Source organism: Pteropus medius, unplaced genomic scaffold, assembly GCF_902729225.1.
Source record: "Pteropus medius unplaced genomic scaffold, Ma_sr-lr_union100, whole genome shotgun sequence".
Classification (NCBI taxonomy): Eukaryota; Metazoa; Chordata; class Mammalia; order Chiroptera; family Pteropodidae; genus Pteropus; species Pteropus medius.
Genome location: NW_024346667.1, coordinates 19984655 through 20003233, shown reverse-complemented (window position 1 = coordinate 20003233; position 18579 = coordinate 19984655). Strand labels below are relative to the sequence as shown.

Below are 18579 nucleotides of genomic sequence, written 5' to 3'. Positions count from 1 at the left end.
TTCCTACTTCCTGTCTTTCTCCTGTCATTCAGCCTGGCCTAGATAAGCTGGAGGTTGAGGGAAAAGGGAAAGGCAAAGATCTCATGGATTAAAAAGACACAGAGGAGCTTAGCAGGGGAATTATGGAGCTCCTGCTCTAAACACTGATGCTCCCTCTCTGGGTTCTAGAAACCTCCGCGTTCAGAAGAGGCAATAAGCACATCTTGACCTCTTGGGAGAATGTGGTCCCTGCTCTGTTGCAACTGGCTGTTGTGTCACCCAGCTCAGGGAATGAGGAAGATCACATCTGGCCCAGGCGAACCAGGCAAGAATGAGTAGAAAAAAAGGGAAACAGAACTCCTATTCTTGGAACTTGAGGGAGTTAGGAAGGAGAATCAAGGAAAAGCACCTCCGTGCCCTGGAGGAATTTCACACCTGGAAGCTGCAAGGGACAGCACAGGTTTCCCAGGTCAGGAGCCACCAGGGAGTCAGACTGGGAAAGTGGGGAGGGACTGGCATTCCAGGCAGGACACAGACTTGAGCAAAGGTTTGATGGGGACTGGTAAGGAGATGAGAAAGTATGGGGAAATGAGGTTAGAAGACTAGACAAAAGTCGGATTATAGAGGGCACTGAGTGGTAAATTGAAAGGATCTGGATTTGCCTAGAAGCACTGTGGAAACTAGAGCTGGGAAGGGGAGAAACTCTGAGGTAATGATAGATGATATTAGGTAATAAGCTCCGCTAGAGTAGGGCTGGCCAGCATAAAGGGAAGGAAGGAATGAGAGGCATGTAGAAGGAATCTGTAGGACTGATTAGTGAGGGGGAAGACATGAGTGGAGAAGAGCAGAGAGAAGTTGAAAAGGAAGATAATGCCAAGGTTTTTGACCTGAGTACCTAGGACAATGACAACCGCATGAACAGAAGGAAGAGATGGTTTGGTTTGAGAAAATGAGTTTAGTTTCCGACATGTAGCTTTTTAGATGAGTTACTCTAGTGGAATGTCTTATAGATTCTTGTAAGTAGAGGGCTAAAGCAAGGGAAGAGGGTCAGACTGGAAATGTAGCCCAGGAGTCTTCTAAACTGTTGAGGGTCGACGGAGACAGATCTGAGTGCATGCTCCTCCTTGATTCTGGAGGAGACTGCCACACAGAGGTTGCCATTAGACCTCCCGACTAGCTGACATTGAGTGCATACCTAGCCAAGTCCAGGAGAAAGAATTAATCTGTGAATCAAGAACACAGACAAAGAGGATAAAGAATATACATATATAACCTGAACAATGTGATGCTCCCATAGATCCTATATATTTTACATTCACCTAAGTACCAATTTAAACTCAGAGAATGGAGAAGCTCCAAGTGACCAGTAGATCCTCTCTAGGACCCTAAAATTATCTGAAATTATACAATTTACTCAGATTCTTAAGACCCGAACTAGTATAATAATCTCCTACCTGCTCCTCCTGCAAAGTCTCTTCTCTCTGATCCACTTTACACACTACTGTCCAGATTTGATCATGGCCCCTTCACCCAAGGTGAAATCTCAACAGCTCTCTGAAGACTTCAGAATAAAGTCTAACAGCTCCCTACAGCCTTCAGAATAATGTTCAAACTTTTCAGCCACCATATTCAAGCTTTATCTTACTTTCTGCCTTCATACCTCATCTTTACTGCCCTTTGATACCCTTGGCTCCAGCCAAAATGAGTCATTGGAACCATACGTCCCCACCTCCCTGCTTTTATTTACACTTGTCTTTAACCACAACCACCATCCCTAGTTTCAATGGCCATAGCCTACCCATCCTTTCAGAGCTTTTGCAAATGCCACTTCCTCCAGGAAGCATTCCCAGACTCCCCAGACAGAAGTATTCTCCATCCTCTGACCTCATAGCCTTTATTGGTGCCTCTTTTATGGCAGTATAAGTTTCTATCTTGCCTAATAGTTATTCATTTTTATGTATTACCTCCCTTACCAGACTGTAAACTCATTGAGGACAGACACAGTCCCTTGAATGTGGGGAAAGAAGACTATACCCTGAGAGTGACGAGGGTGAAAAGGGGGAGAAAACTGACATAAATGCCTAGAACAAGTTACAAATGAGAAAACTAAGGCTCAGAGGTGTTACATACCTTGGCAATGTCCCACGGCTAGAAAGTGACAAAGTCAAGATTCAAACCTACATCTTTCTGACCCCAAACTCTTCATCTTTCCAGGCAGAGTGCCCGGCAGTATTATATGGGGCATTTTCACACAAGCCAGTTCTTTCTCTCAATGTCCCTATGAGGAATACAGTACAATTTCTTCATTTTCGAATGAGAAAAGTGAGGCTTGGAAGAGTGAAGATTTACCCAAAAGTACACAGATAGAAGAATCTAAACCAGAGCCATGTCTCTTGACTCCAAATTGTCCTTCCACTTACCCAGACTGACAAACTGCCTGAGTGAGGGACGGCTGCCTGCCTTGAGTTGGGGACTGGAGAATGTAATCGGATGCTGGGGAGTGTCCTTGTTCTCTTATAAACTGCCTAGAGCAGGAACTGGGGGTGGGAAGAGTGTTAACCTGAGCTGAAGGGAAAGGAGCTGGACTCTCACTCCAAATGCTCCTGGAGAACAAACGGACATGCTGGAGGTTAGGGAGGAAATGGGTGGGGGTAGTGGACAAAGTGTATTGACTTAGAAACCAGGAAAAGATGCGATGCTCCAAGTGACCACGACCAGAGGAGGGACCAGGAAGGAAAGGGAACCCCGGAAAAGAACAAAGCCCAAACTCAGGGCAGAATTCCCAGCAGGCCTGCCAGGAGCCTCCTGGGCCCTCATATATCCAGTGGGATTGCAATGGCTGGGGTGTGGGAGTGTCTGAGAGAGTCAGGAGGAAGAATCTCAGAGATAAAAGGGGCGCAGAAAAGGGGGACTGTGGTTCTGGGGCACTGAGAGCTGCTGGCAGAATTGGCCTGATTGAGAGGGAGACTAGTCCATGAGATAAGAATTAAATCCAGTCCCAAGTTCTAAACACTGGGCAAGGTGCATTCCTGAGTCTCCCTCTCTGGTGAGTGATGTTGCCAGATTCTATGTAGGTGGATTTCAGAACATAAAAGGGAAGAAGGGGACTGGAGAGGAGGAAGATGTTAGTGAACGCTAGCCAAGACAGAAAGAGGGAAGGCTTACCCTTCTGTGGGCATTGGCAGTGGCTGGTCTTTGTTCTAATCACGCTGACTGGCTGCCTATAAGAGCAGCAGGTGCCTTAGTGCTGGGAAAAGGTAAGAGCTGGGGGAGACCTGGAGAACCAGAGGAGTGTCCACTCCTGCAGCCCACCCACAGCCAACCTGAAGGGTCCTTGGAGAAAAAACTCTGCAGTCCTACCTCTGTACGTGTCTCTAGGTAAAAAGCATATGGAACATGCGGTCTCCAGTTTGCTCTCTTAATCAAACTGTCATCGTGAGTAATAATTATACCTTGGGAAACAGCAGAGTGACTCAAAAAGCTGCCCCATCCCCCACCACCACCCCCTCACATAGCTCAGAGCTTTGCACACGGTGCTGAGAACCCCAGAAAGTGAAGCCACCATTTTCTCCTGCCCATCAGCTCTCTCAACACCTTAAATGACTATGTGGACTCTGCTGTCTGATGGGCAGTCACAGAAAGTCTCTTTGCTGGCTAAAAAGCTAATTAAGCTGGCTATTCATCAAACACATTGAATTGGGGGTGGGGCGGGGGCCAGAAAACAACGCTATTGTCTATCTGATGTGTGTCCATGTGTGGGCAGCACTCGCAGAAACCTGCCCCTCAGGTGGCCTTTTCTGGCATGAGAAAAAGAAAAGGTGCTTTCCCATCACCATGGATTAACCATAAGTATAAAAATATAATGAAAAGGAGAGCTAACACTTATTAAATGCCTGTTAAAGGACTGAATGTTTTATGTACAGTCAAGGCTATTATTAAGCTGGTACATTTGGCCATCTGGGATGTTAAAATATTGAAATAGTCTATACGAGTTGGTAAATGTCCACCACTCCAGCCCCTGCCTGCCTGCCTCTTCCACCCCTAGATGTCCCGGACCGCAGGGTGTCTCTCTGATCCTGCTCAGGGCAACGGCTAGTGTCAGTTCTATTGCATCACTGCCCATGCTTTAGCGGCCATTAATATTTTGAATATGACTCCTGGTATACTATCCCCCTCCGCCCTCATGCACAGTCCTCTTATCATCTCTGTCTTACAGATGAGGAACGCAGGGCTCAGTGACTTGCCTAAGGTCATGCAATGAGTCCTGCAGCTGGAGGAGGAACCCAGAGACTGCCCGAGCCTGGGTGCTCGACCACCAGACCACCAACCGTGTTTGTGTCGCAGAGACTGTCGTCACTGTCCCTGCTCTTCCCCCTTTACCTTAGAACTGACAGAGTCTAAGGGAAACACTTGATCGCTGAGTCAACAAGAACTTCTCTTAGTTACCACACTTTCGGCCCCAAGCATGCCAGCAGCTGTGCGCCTATGCTCCAACCAAGTGACCACCTCAGAGACCCATGGGACTCATCCAGAGCCCATGACTGCTGGGCAGGGAGAGCACTAGGCGCCAGGAGACCTAAGACTTGGAGTCTACCCCAGGTATGTCCTCTCTCCTCTCTCGCCTCCCCATCAATTGTACTTGTCTGCTTGGTCCCGGAACTGCACCTATATCAAGTCACTAGATGTGGAATGCTATTGTCCTTAATTTGGTAATAGTTGCCCCACCAATGCCCCTGCAAGGGTTGCTAGGGAATGCTAGTAAACCCAGTGATACAGGCGTCTTTTCTGCAGGATTTACCATAAACTTGACCATGAAAATGTACATGACAAATCTCTGAGAGTGGGCTCATCTGAATGCTTCATCAATGGAACATCTATAACTATCTCATGAACACTGTTGGGCAAATGCTGCTCTAAAGAGCTGGGGACAAAATTATCGTCACTGGGTGGGAGTAGGGGGCAGGGCAGGTGGTGTGGAGATTTAACCACTGGAAAGAGGGACCATTTTTAACCCAGCGGTTTCCACAAAGGAAACACACTTTCCATTTCCTCTTTCTCTTACCAAATTCTTAACTCTCTCCAGGTTCCCTTTTAGGAGGCCCCTAATTTGCTCTTACGAATGCTCTCATTAAAATCAGAACACAGTTCACAAGGCACCCTTACTTCATCTAGCCCTGAGCTCTATTTTTCTAAGGTACTTATTATTAAAAATGCAAATAATGAGAGCCAAATTTTATGGGGATTTATCCGTGTCAGGCACTGTGCTAGGTGTTTTATGCGGATTTTTTCTTTCAATTCATTCACATTTCTCTTCAGTTAATTCTACTCTGAGCCACTCCCTCTCCCCGCACCCTCTGTCCTCCAACAGGGGGGCTGAATATCTCCTCCCCGTGAAGCATGTCACATGGGAAAAGAATAGCAAAGCTGAAAAAGTGATTCAGGGTCTCCCACTCTGCTCAGGAGCTAACCCACACTCACTAGAAGCAGGACCCTCCACCACATACTTCCCCTCGGACCTCTGAGTGCTTGATAAATATAAATGGAAAAAAAAAAAAAAGGAGCCCCAAGCACTTCGTGGATGCTACTTCGGTGACCCTGAGGTGTTAAAGAAATTCATATCTACACTTTTCCTTTTGCACTAGGCAATTTACATACATTATCGCAATCCTCCCAACAACTCAGATAAGCAGGTATTCTTGTCTTCATTTCAGAAATGAGATTCTGGGGCTCAGAGAAGCTAAGTGGTTTATGTGAGGTCTCACGGTGGGCAAGTCGCCAGGCTGGGATTTGAACCCAGGTCCTATATAAGCCCAATTTCTTTCTGAGGTACCATCGTAACTTCAGCAGATGAACAAGCTGACCAAGGAACTGATATTGTTTTTTTGATTGCTTGGTTGTTTTTTTTTTTTGAAGAACAAACATTGTCAAACAGTAGAGGAGCCCCAAACTGGAATCCAGGATTGGTCACAAGTGAAGTCTGTCATGAGACTGCTCTCGTGGCCCGTGCACTACCCATCCCTCACTTCCCAGCACAACAGCACTCTCAGCTTTCCCCTGGAGGACAGCTGCCAGATAAAATATCAGTCACTCAGGTCAAGTTGAGTTTCAGATAAACAATGAATAATGTCTAAGTACAAGTACAGCCAAGATATGGCATGGGACATACTTATACTTGAAAATATCCATTGCTTATCTGAAATTCAAATCTGAGTGTCCTGTATTTTTATTTGCTAAATCTGGCAGCCCCACCCTAGAGTAGGAGGCATGCTGGGAAGTCTCACGCCTGGCTCCAGGTTCCAAGTGTTGCTCCAAAAGGAGTTGCCATGGCAGCCTGAGCAGGCCCTTCTGGAGCTGTCTCCACTTACCTCTCTTGCTTCACCTCACCCCTGCACGCTCCATATTCTGATCATTTTGAGATATTTGCAGTTTCCTGGATGCTTCACACTGCTTCTGGCCTCCTGTCTTAGCACTTGCTGTGCTCTGTGCTGTTCTTCCTCCTCTTTCCCTTCCTGGCTAATTCCTATCGATCCTTCAGGTCTCCACTTAAGAATCACTTCTGCCAGGAAGCCTTCCAGGGTACAGCCCTCACCATCTCCTCCAGCACTGGTTGACTTAGCACCCTGCCCCGTCCCATCGAGCACCACTCGGAGCACTGCTCTGGGAGCAGGGACTGGGTCACAGGCACTGTTGTCTCCCCACATCCAGCACCAGCACAAGCACCTGGTCCCAGGTAGGAAGTCAGTACATGTTTACGGAATGAATGAATGACAGCAGAATGTCCTGCCAGAGCTGGGTCTCTTGAATGTGACTACTTCCTTCCTCTCCTCCATCTTGACTCACTTTTTTTTTTTTTATCTCTGCCTCTTCTCCCTCCTCCCCCAGAGGAGTTGTGAAAGGCTGGGTTTAGGTCCACAACAGTATACCTTGGACTTGGGTGAGAAGACAGCAGCCACGGCATGGAGGGGCATCCGCGTGCCCCTCACCTGATCTGCCGTACCAACTGCCCTAATGGCTCAAGTCCAGCTACCGGTCGGCGGAAAGCTTTTCCTCCTCTGGATTACAAATCCTCCTGAGAGTGTCCCTCTGTGTCCAAACTTCCTCTCTCCTTCTCACCTTGACTCTTTGAAAGGAGCCTCATTGGACTGAGCTCCAAGTTTGGGGTGTGGGGCGATACCAGTGTCAGATGGCGGAGGGTTAGGGCAGGTGGTGGGGCTCGGTGGGCTCAGAACATCACCCATATGTTCCCTGTTCACCCACCCAAGGCATTGCCCACGCACAGCCTGACAGGAGAAGGCAGCACAGAACTTAACCCTTTAGCAGCGTTCAGAAGGTAGTTTCACAAAGAACCAGTGTGGTGGCAAGTGTTAACTTTAGTCCTCAGAACACACGCAGCATGCACACACGCACACACACACACATACACACAGCTCTGCCTCCATCTCCCTGGCACACCCCTGCTTGCTTCCAGTCAGGGCTTGATTTAGAGGATGCCCTCTCTGGGGGTAAGAAGAGAATGGGGGCGCAGTGGGGTGCACATGGGAGCCTGACCCTGGTGGGGGCGTGAAGGGCACGAAAAAGGGAGAGAGCAGGGCACAGGGAGCTGCTCAAAAGCAGGAGCTGAAGTGGATTCTGAAAAGCCCTGCTTGCTGCTCTCTGATCTGAGCTTTCGAGGCAGGCGGCCTCTCTGTGCCCTCTCATCATCGCCCCCAGCCTCCCGTGTCTGAGTATGTTAAGAGGGCAAAGAGGGAGAAACACCCTTTAGTCTCAAATTAACTCCAAAAATAGACTCCCCACCCCCCACCCCTTCCGCGTAAAGCTAGCAAGCGGCGGCGGACACTGCACCCACAGCTCTGCCTGCCGGTCCGAGGCTGCGTTAGCAGGAACTCGGGCCCGTTCAGGTACCCATATCGCCAAAGTACCCCCCTCCACTCCTTCCTCGTCGTCCAGCCACCAACTTCTGGCTGGTTCTCAGCACCGATCGCAGGAGGGGACTCACAGGGAGGGAAGCGCCGACTCCAGCGGCGGCTCTTCGCTCGGCCAGGTGAGGCAGGGGGCTGCGCAGGTACAGGTGAGTCCGGGCTGTGGCAGGTACAGAGCTCGCAGTGACTCTGGAGGGCTCCGCTGAGTAAGAGGGCTGACAGGTTTATGTTTTCCCCCTCTCCTCCTCCTTGTTAACCACACCCCTGCTGCTCTCCTCCCCACTTCCTTAAAGGGTGGGGTGTGTTGTCTATGGTGCTGAGTGAGAGCCTGCTCCAGCCTCTTACCATAAACTCTGAAATAGATGCAGCCTCCGATTCCTAATCTGCACGTGCTCACCTGGGGGGCCGTCTCTGCCATCCCCTGACCCCATATGGGGTCTTTGGCTATTACTGCCCCCTGTGAGCAGTTGACCCCTAGTTGCTAGCACTCCTCCCTCCCCCTTCCACTCCACCTGCAGGCTTTTGGAGGCCACATTTAGAAGTTGTTGTTTCCTCTCTAGCCTCCAGATAGGTTTCAGAGCAGGAGACTGTACCTGCCTCCCATACTCTCAGCACCTGTGTTGCTCCCCATTTCTCCATGTCCTAAAGTGCCCAGACTCTCTTCGGGGAACTGGAGATCAGGTGAATATCATCGAGGGCTTTGGCAGAACTGAACACCACAGACCAGGTCCCTGTGCTGCAATACGGCAGGACCAGAGGGTGGCACAAGAATAGTCATAGAAACTGGGTAGCCATCGTCCCATTTCATATCATCCCCAAATGAAGAGGCTGCTTCACCTCTTCATTCACATCCGAGCCGGTGACTTCAGGGCACTTAGCGACCCTCATTCTCCTATCACTAGAAAGATTCCAGACTTTTTTTCTGACTGGGAGGAGGTGAACTGGACTTAGCATAAGGTCAAAAAGCTCATGTGTACTCAGTGTCCCCCACACCCTCAAGTTCCTCTCCAGAGTCTCTACTCCAAACTTCTTTATTCTGTTTCCTGTGAAAAACTTGGATCTTGCACAGTTCTGGAGGATGTTCTTCATAAGGTTGGCCCTGGAGTTGTGCAGCCACACGCAACCTGGCTACACAATCGCACCATGATACTTCCTGACCCCTACCTCCAAACTCAGTGGACCAGCCCCCCCAGGAAAACAACAGGAAATGCCGGCATTTGGTGAGCATGTCTAAATGCCAACCACTGTGCTAAGGAAGCACTGTCTAAATGATTTCATTTAATTCTCCCCATTTTCTGCAAAGAAAATGGAGACTCAGATGAATTAACACATCCATGGCCACAAAGCCAAAAACATCAATGTTCCTCAAAGTATAAGTGTACTACCTGTAGATTTAAAAATGCAGATACCTGACCACCACTCCAGATCTACTGAAAAATCAGAATCTCTGAGCCTGGGGCCCGCCTGCCCCAACAAGGCAATTTACAAGCCATCTTATGGGGGAGGTCTTAGCCACCACTGGTGGAGCTCCCCCTTGTCAACCCTTCTATTTTGTTCTCAGCACTCAGTTGGAATCTTAGAGGTAATGCTGGTGGCTTCATAGCAGTCAGAAAGAGGCCAAGTAAGTAACCAGGGAAACCCTGGCGACTGCTTGGGGAGACAAGGCAAATCAGACAGGGAAAGTGCGGGGAAGACGAGTTGCTAACTGACCACACTGCAGGGAAATTGTCAGAGGGCTTTAGAAAGTTGGTGGCCCTTACATATTCTTGTGCATAGAATAAGGTGATGAAGGTCAAGTGGTGTGAAGGTTAGACACTGGTGTGAATTGAGGGTCTGTGCTAGGGTGGCAGCAATGGGAACTAAAATTGCAAAGCGAATCCAGACTGGTTTAAGACAAGGTTTGTGTTTGCTGCCCCTGTGTGGGAAAATCCATGAACTACAACCTCATTGGGACCTGATTCGAGAAAGTTTTCAGATATTCAAAATTTTCAGAGGTTGTTGAATTCTTCAGCGATTTTTTTTTTTTTGAAGCTTCTAGAAGCATAGAATCATACATTTTATTTCTGAAAGAGACCGTGAGAAACTCCCTGGGGTAGCCGACTCTGCCTCCAGTTCTTCCGTTTTGTCCAGTGTAGGAACAAAAATGACATGTGTTGCACGTCTGCCTTTTACCCACCTTTATAAAACCCGTCAGAAACGGCTTCAAGAGCCTGGGATTCTACACAAATGCTCTAAAAACTTTCTACCCTTGGCTTCCTGTGGATTGGGACTTAGCCCAGTGGAGAAGCAACAATATTTTCCTCCGTCCACTTGTTATGTCTCAAGCAGAGACAGTGTTATTGCCGGAGGCCCACGGTAGAGGTGAGGAAGAACTGTACAGCTGGTTCAGCAAGAGGAGAAAACTATAAGGAAAAAGGACTTTACTTTTTCCATTTAGATGTCCCAGAGTCAGGTCTTCAGCTGTGCATGATATTGCTCCCCAAACAGATCCATTTCCAGTCTTCCTGATGAGTGTTAACATTATCCCAGGCACCAAACGTTAACATCTTGGAATCACCTTTGACTCTCCCTTCTCTCTCATTACCCTAGAGCCATTCAATCTCCAAGTCCTGGGAAGGCTTCCCAACACCTTTCCTACTCACTATTATAATTCTATTGCCACTATGGTGCATAGTCTCTTTGTCTTAGACAGGACTCTTGTGAAAAGGGTTCTCTGGACCTGTCCCGACTCTTACCCCAACAGTAGTTGGGACTGGAGCTCATAAAAGTGGTCTGAGCTAGTGATGAACTTCTGGGTTGGCATCTGAAACCACAGGAATGTATGAGATTGTCTGGGGTGGGAGTAAAAGGGAGAAGGCTCTTGCCAGGAGCGAATTTAGTGAAGAGGCAAAAGTCAAATAAGGTGAGGTGATGGGTAGATTGGAAGTGAGGACAGGGAGGCAGCATGCACCAATACCTTTTGAAAAGCTTGGCTGAAAGGAGAATCAAGAGATGGGGGTGGGCTGGAGAAGGTTGTGGGTTGAAAAGGGTTGTTTTGTAATTTAAGATGGTAGCCAGTGGAGCAGGTTTAAATGTGCCTGGGAAAGATCTAGTCAAGAGGGAAGACGTGACCTTGGGTAAGGGAATCCATTTCCCTGAGCTTGCATTTCCTAATCTAGGAGAGTAAAAGAATGAGTACTAGCTGCTCTACAGCTGGTATTTCACAGGGTACTGTGATGCCCAAATTAATAGGTATGAAAATGTTATAAAATGCTACAATTATTATTTTTAGAAGTGATAGGAATTAAATAGGATAGGATTAGTGAGGAGATATTACATATATGTCACACAGATACAATTTCTTGAGTGTTCACTGTGCGTCAGCAACAATCATCCATTATCTAATTAATCTTCACAATAATTAAGGTCGATAGTTTTCCCATTTTTCAGAAAGGAAGAAAGAGGCTTAAAGAAAGTGAATAATTTGTCCACAGCCGCTCAGGTGGTAAAGGGTAGAGCTGAATCCATCACTGGCAGGGTTATGGTGATATATAATTGGGGTCTCTCCATTATGGATAATGGAATTAAATCACATAATGTAAATTTACTATTATGATAAATTTCAGTTTAAAAGACTAATAAGGTTATAAGTGTTCTAAACAAACAAGAAAAAAATGAACAAAGAAAAACTCAGAGGCACGAGGACTAAGTAATTGGTCTTTCATCACCAAAGGACGTCTATGTCTAATTTAATCAAGTACCATTAGGTTTACTAAATGGACCCCAGCTGAAGCCAAAATACAGAACTCAAAACTATGCCCTTTCTTCCATCTATGAAGGCACTTCTGGTTGTTGCCTTTTCTTCCCTGATAATGAAATCCCTGATTTTCGGTTGGTCATAGGCTACTCACAATAAAGACTACCTTTCAAAGTCTCCTTTGCAGGTGCGACCACATGATTAAGTTCTGGACAGTAGTTAATGAGCGGAAGTTATGTGTGCAGGTTCAGGTTATTGCATTTTGGGCTTTTCTGTTACCATAGCTTAGACTGCATCCTAACTAATACACCACCATTTAGCCTATTTTCTTTTATATATAAATTAAGGCAGTATCTCAATTCCCTCATCTATAAAATAGGAATAATTTACAGCATGTTGGTAAGACTAGAAATAATACTTGTAAATTCCCTTGCCAGTACTATGGCTCATAGCTGATGATAAATGGAAGGTATTATATCCTACTGTAACTTTAAAAATAAAGTTATAAAAATAAAATAATCACTTTATTTTTGAATAAGCATTGTTTGAAAATACTCCATGACCCACAGCCCCCGCGTGGAGGGGAGGTGAAACAACAATAGCGAAGTTGACAACTGATGCAAACAGAATGATAGGTATGTAGGGGTTAATTACACTGTTCTCTACAATATTGTTTGAAAATGTTCATAGTGAAAAAATTTAAATAAAATCCTTCCACAGAGAGGGAAAAAAAAACTTCTGGACATAATCCAAAGTGAATCTTTTTGGGAAAAATAAAACCATATTAAATCCTTTCAGAAATTAATTTGGGTACCCAAGAGGGAGGGCAGATGGAGAAGGCAGAAGAGTGTTTTTATTTTACCATTAAAGAACAACAGGCAGATTCAGTGCCGCAGAGGCCAGGCAGTTTCCACAGACCTGGGCACTGCTGTCGGGCCTTCCATAGCTTCCAAGGAGGCTACAGAGCAGTGGGCTGCAGGATGCTTCTGGGAAGTGGAGCCTGCCCTGCTCCCCTGTCCACTCCGAGTCAGCTCCATACTTCTTTGACTATGGCTTTCTTGGCTCTCCATCCCTTACCCCTAGCTGTGAGTGAACTCATCGGCTAAACTCTGAAGCAACAGACTGACTGTATGGACCTTTCCTTGCCATTGTTGACCTCTGCAATTCTAACAAATATGGCGATCCGATCCTAGCCTACACTATGAGGGAAGCATCAACTAGGAAGTGAGAGCAGGTTGCTATAGGCAGATTCATTGTTAGTAGCAAGAAGAATCTCTTAAAAAGAAACAAAAAATGCCTAGCAAATGCAAGAACAATCAAATCGCAGGCCTCAGTAGACATTTACAGGACAGAGAAACAATCCTCCATGCTTCATTACTACCTGAGGTACCCCTTTATTACATAAAACAGTAATTATTGTCTATTTTGGAAATCATGAAGAAAAGTTTATGTTCTGCATCCTGTATTTTAGAAAATTAAAGCATACACGATATTTCAGAAAAATATTTCTTCAAAATATTTGCAATAGAATAATTTGTGCTAAAAGATAAATTTCAGGAACATGCAAAATCAGCTTAGATTTCATTTTTTCAAGCTGTCAATTTGCCTATCTGTACAAGAGTATTTTACCACCCTAGTTCCTTCACTATGAATAGCGGTAGTGAGTAACCTTCACTGAGGACTTCCAAACAAGGGATCAAAAACACAAACGCTTACAGAGGCAAGGCAGGAAGGTGAGGGAAGCTGGCGGGGTAGGGACTATGGCAAACTGGAGAATAATAAGCATCCCTTCTGCAGGGAACAGCTGCTATTCAGCTATTCGGCTCAAAAGTCTACATGGCCATTTTCTAGGAATTTGCCAAAATGACCAACGCAAAGGGAAAGAGGAGAGGCACCCACTATAGGTTCTCCAGGCCTTTTAGAAAACATGGAGTTGTTCCTTTGGCTATATACATGTGAATCTACAAGAAAGGTGATATTGTAGACATCAAGGAAATAGGCACTGTTCAAAAAGGAATGCCCCACAAATGCTACCACAGCAAAACTGGAAGAGTTTACAGTGTTCCCCAGCATGCGGTTGGCATTGTTGTAAACAAACAAGTTAAGGGCAAGATTCTTGCCAAGAGAATTAATGTGTGTATTGAGCATATTGAGTACTCTAAGAACCAAGACAGCTTCCTGAAACGTGTGAAGGAAATGATCAAAACAAGAAGGAAGCCAAAGAGAAAGGTACCTGGGTTCAAATGAAGCGCCAGCCTGCTCCACCTGGAGAAGTTCACTTTGTGAGAATGAATGGAAGGGAAGCAAAGCTGCTGGAGGCCATTCCCTATGAATTCATGGCATGATAGTTTTAAAAAATAAAATAAAATAAAAACCTCTTTAAAAAAGAAAGTCTATTGCCAGGCAGAAGAGGAAGCTTAATGTAGCAATGTAGCCAGGTCTTTCTTTTTTTAAAAGCTAAGGCAGACAATAAATTATCCATAAAGGAAATTAAGAAAATACTTCCATTCACAGTAGTATCAAAAAGAATACTTAGGAATGAATTTAACCAAGGAGGAGGGAGACTTGTACACTGAAAATTTATAAAACAATGTTGAAAGAAATCAGACAATAAATGGAAAGAGATCCTGTATTCAAGGATTAGAAGACAATATTGTTAAGATGTCACTACTATCCAAAGTGATCTACAGATTTAATGCAATCCCTATGAAATGCAGAAATAGAAAAAAAAACCATCCAAAAATTTATATGAAATCTCAAGTGACTCCAATGGTCAAAATAATTAAAGATTCTTTCTCTTTAAAGAAGAGAACAAAGTTAGAGGTCTCACATTTCCAGATTTCAAAACTTATTACAAAGCTGCAATTATCAAAACAATATGGAACTGGCATAAAGACAGACATATAGACCAATGGTATAGAACAGAAAGCCCAGAAAGAAATCCTTGTTTATATGTTCAAATAATCTTCTGTGAGGGTGCCAAGACCACTCACTAGAGAAAGGACAGCCTCTTCAACAAATGGTGCTAAGAAAATTGGATATCAACATGTAAAAGAATGAAGTTACACCACATGTAAAAATTAATTCAAAATGGATCGAAGACCTACACATAAGACCTAAAACTATTTAAAAAAAACTCATAGAAGAAAATATAAAGAAAAACTTGATGACATAGATTTCTTGGATATGACATCGAAAGCACAGGGAATAAAAGTAGAAATAGATAAATTGGACTACATCAAAATAAGAAATTTCTGTGCAACAAAATCAACAAAATGAAAAGGTAACCTATGAGAGAAAATATCTGCAAATCATATATCTGATAAGAGGCTAATATAAAAAACTTGTACAGCTCAACAACAAAAAATAACCAGATTAAAAAAAGGACAAAGGGCTTGAATAGACATTTCTCCAAAGATGATATCCAAATGGCCAACAAGCATATGAAAAGATGTTCGACATCACTAATCCTTAGGGAAATGCAAATCAAAACCAAAGGAGCTATTTCCTCACACCCATTAGGATGCCTACTATACAAAGACATAGAAAATAATAAGTGGTGGCCAGAGTGTGGAGAAATTGGAACCCTTGTGCATTGTGGATGAAAATGTAAAATGGTGCAACTACTCTGCAAAAACAGTATGGCAGTTCCTCAAAAAAGTAAAAATAGAATTACCATGTGATCCAGAGATTCCACTTCTGGTATATATGCAAAAGAATTAGCATCTCTAAGAGATATTTGTACACCCATGTTCATAGCAGCATTATTCACAGTAGCCAAGAGGTGGGAGCAACCTGTGTCCATAGATGGGTGAATGGATAAACAAAATGTGGTAATACATACAATGTATATTATTCAGCTTTAAAAAGGGAAGGAAATTTTGACACATGCTACAACATGGATGAACTCTGAAGACATTCTGTTAAGTGAAATAAGCCAGTCATAAAAAGACAAATACTGTATGATTCCACTTATATCTAGAGTATTCACATTCATAGAAACAGAAAGTAGACTGGTGGTTGCCAGGAGCTGGGGGAAGGAGAGAGAGAGGATTTGATTAATGAGTTTCAGTTTTGAAAGATGAAAAGCTCTGGGGATTTCGTTGCTCAATAATGCGAATATACTTAACACTAACTACTGAACTGTACATTTAAAATGTTTAGGGTGGTAAAGGTTATGTTGTTTATTTTAGCACAATTGAAAATTTTTACAAATTAAAAAAGCAAAGGTAGAAATCTGAGTTTTTATGTGAAATCTCCCAATTTCCAAATGTTGTCCACTGTCCTAAACCTCTAGGTGCCTAACTAATGGCTATTTTCCCCTCTTTCATAATAGCCAAGCCCTGAATGTATCTCAGTGACCATCCTTCCAGCACATGACTGGGGTAAATCCCAGTTGGCTTAAGTCAATCACAGTGGTGTCATTCCCCTTGCCAGTGATGAGAGCTGGGCACGTGACCCAGTTCTACCAATAAGGTGTGAGGGGAAGTCATCTGGAGGGTTTGGAAAACTCTTCTTGGCTCTGACAATGAGACTAGTGGGGAGAAATGGCTATATTCCATTTCGGGACATTGGTTCATATCTGGATACGATGCCTGGAGCTGCTGCAGTACCTTTCCAACCAAAGGGCAGGCACAGGCACCAAAAAGATTGAAAGAATCTAGGATCCCAGTGTCATTGAGTTGGACATAATTTTCTTGCCTCCAGACTTTTTGTTATGTAAGACAACCCATATACTCATTGGTTAATCATTTTGAGTTGCATTTTAAAAGCTGCAGCTTGGAAGATCATAAATGATAGAGGAAAAAACAAAAGTGTATAATTCAAATTTTAAAAGTCTTTTGCCAAATCTGACCCAGATGCAGGCTATTTATTACTCAAGAGTTTTCCCTAGTCTCTTGCATCAGCCCTACTTCTTATGGAAGTTCTCTCTGCGTTATTCAAACCAACTCAGCTCCCACCCTCCTATTTCCCATGTTTTAGGCCTCAGAGAAGGCTACAGTCATCACTGTGTCCCATGTCAAGCATCAGACTACAGCGATTTCCTCAAAGATTTCTGCCTAAGAAGCACAAGTATGTCTACAACTCTGAATGTCTATTTCTAGAAATGGTTTTTGTTACTGCCAGCTCTGCAACCGCTGCATTCAGCAACGGTCCTCCTTATCCCTATAAGATTCTTTGATATGAAGTCTGCTTTGTGTGATATTACTATCGCTACCCCAGCTTTTTTGATTTGTATTAGCATGGTATATCTATTTTTACTTTTAACTTATTTGAACGCTTAATTTAAAATGAGTTCCTTTTATGCAGCATACAGTTGGGTCTTGCTTTTTTATCTAATTAACAATCTCTGCCTTTTATTTGCAGTAGCCACTTTCAAATGCTATAAAAAGAAAAAAAAAAAGCAATTCTTTCTGCACCTAGGATTTTTCTTCCCCCTAATGCAACACTAGAAAAATAGTTGTCATTCTTTACACAAATTTACATGGTGACAGCATGGGGTTTGGAAATGTGCCAGTGCCCAGCAAGGATGCCTGGGGTATGAGACGGGGCAAATTAGAGACTGTGAGAACTTCCACTAGACTTTTGCAGTAGTTTAGCCGGTATACAGAGGACTTGAACTTCAGGGTCCTCTGAAGAAGGTCTTTTCTACTGAAAGAAGAAACAAAAGTTGGTGACAGAATGGTTATAGTCACTAAGATTTCTCCTTCTGGGTCTCTGGGTAAGTCTTAGTCACCATTTCTTTACTGAAATTATGCAAAGAATAAAAAAAGTTCAGAGTGTCTGAAGTAGTAAGAAATTAGAACATTTAATTCAATCTTTCCCTTTATAATTGAGGAAAGGGAAGTCGGAAAAGTGAAATATTGTGCCCAGGTCATGCCCCTAGCTAATGGTGGAGGTTAGAATAGAACCAAGTCCTTTCTGGATTCCCAGAAAGACTGGAGAACCTTACTGGTTTAATGTTAACCTTTGTATTCCACTTTTTAAAAGAAGATACCTTTAATTTCTACTCTTCTCCCTTGCTTTGTGGCCCCACTCAGAGTCTGAGAAAAAACAACTAAAACAAAACAAACAAGGAAAATCATATAAGAACAGAATGAAACACATAGATAACAAAACAGATAGATGCACAGAGCACCTGGGACACATAGATAACAGAACATAGTGAAAGAAAATGAGACAAGATTTTCCAGGGAGGTGCCTGGAGTGTGGGAATATCAGCTCCATCTTGTGGCCTTTTTGGAGATTGCTTCTAAGGTTAATTTTTGAACCAGTAACCAAAACTTGAGACCCGACTATTTGTTGGGTGAGTAGATCTAGAACAATAGGTCTCAAACTTTGCTGTGCCTGAGAATCACCTGGAGAGCGTGTGAATATTCAGATTCTTTGGCCTGTATCCCAGATAGATGAATAGAGTGAAGTGGGCCCAAGGATCTGGGCTTTTAGAAAGCTCCCCAAGTGACTGTAAGACCATGAACCATTTTCAAGAAAAACGCAGATGGCAGTAAGAATTAGTGGCATTCAATCACTTGGCATTGTGGGGAAAGGACTATTCTGAAGAAAAGGTTGGAAGGAAAATGTTAAGAACTATAAAGGGTCAGAGATTTTAGCCTACTTGCAAACTGACTAGTCAGGACTGCCACTGTTTCATGAATGCTGGTAAATGAGACTCCTAGGCCAGAGTCAAAGGACAGTTATTACTAATAGCACTGGCAAGAGTCAGATTATCGTCATTTGGGCCAGTTTTCTGAGCCTTAAATCCAAGCCCATGTGATGAAGGCCACAGGAGGTTGCATTATAGGAGAGCCTAAAGACCTGAAGCTGAGGGAACCAGAATCTTTTATAATGGAGAGTATGATGACCAGGCCTTTTCTTGGAGGGAGACATTGTTTCTTCCCTCCAAGTCTGTTCACCGTAGAACATCCTTGGAAAGATAGTCCAAAA

General features: G+C 44.1%; 1 protein-coding gene and 1 pseudogene across 1 annotated transcript in view; one reads left to right on the top strand and one right to left on the bottom strand.

Annotated features, from left to right (window-relative positions):
- PTK2B (protein tyrosine kinase 2 beta) overlaps positions 1-8355 on the bottom strand; it is a 108680-nt gene extending 100325 nt beyond the window's left edge. Inside the window, exon 1 of the mRNA XM_039875786.1 lies at positions 7976-8355. The gene's annotated coding sequence lies outside the window, so the exon portion shown is untranslated. The remainder of the gene's footprint in view (positions 1-7975) is intronic.
- A 5081-nt stretch (positions 8356-13436) lies between these two features.
- On the top strand, positions 13437-13990 carry LOC120613412 (60S ribosomal protein L21-like; annotated as a pseudogene).
- Positions 13991-18579: the final 4589 nt, after the last annotated feature.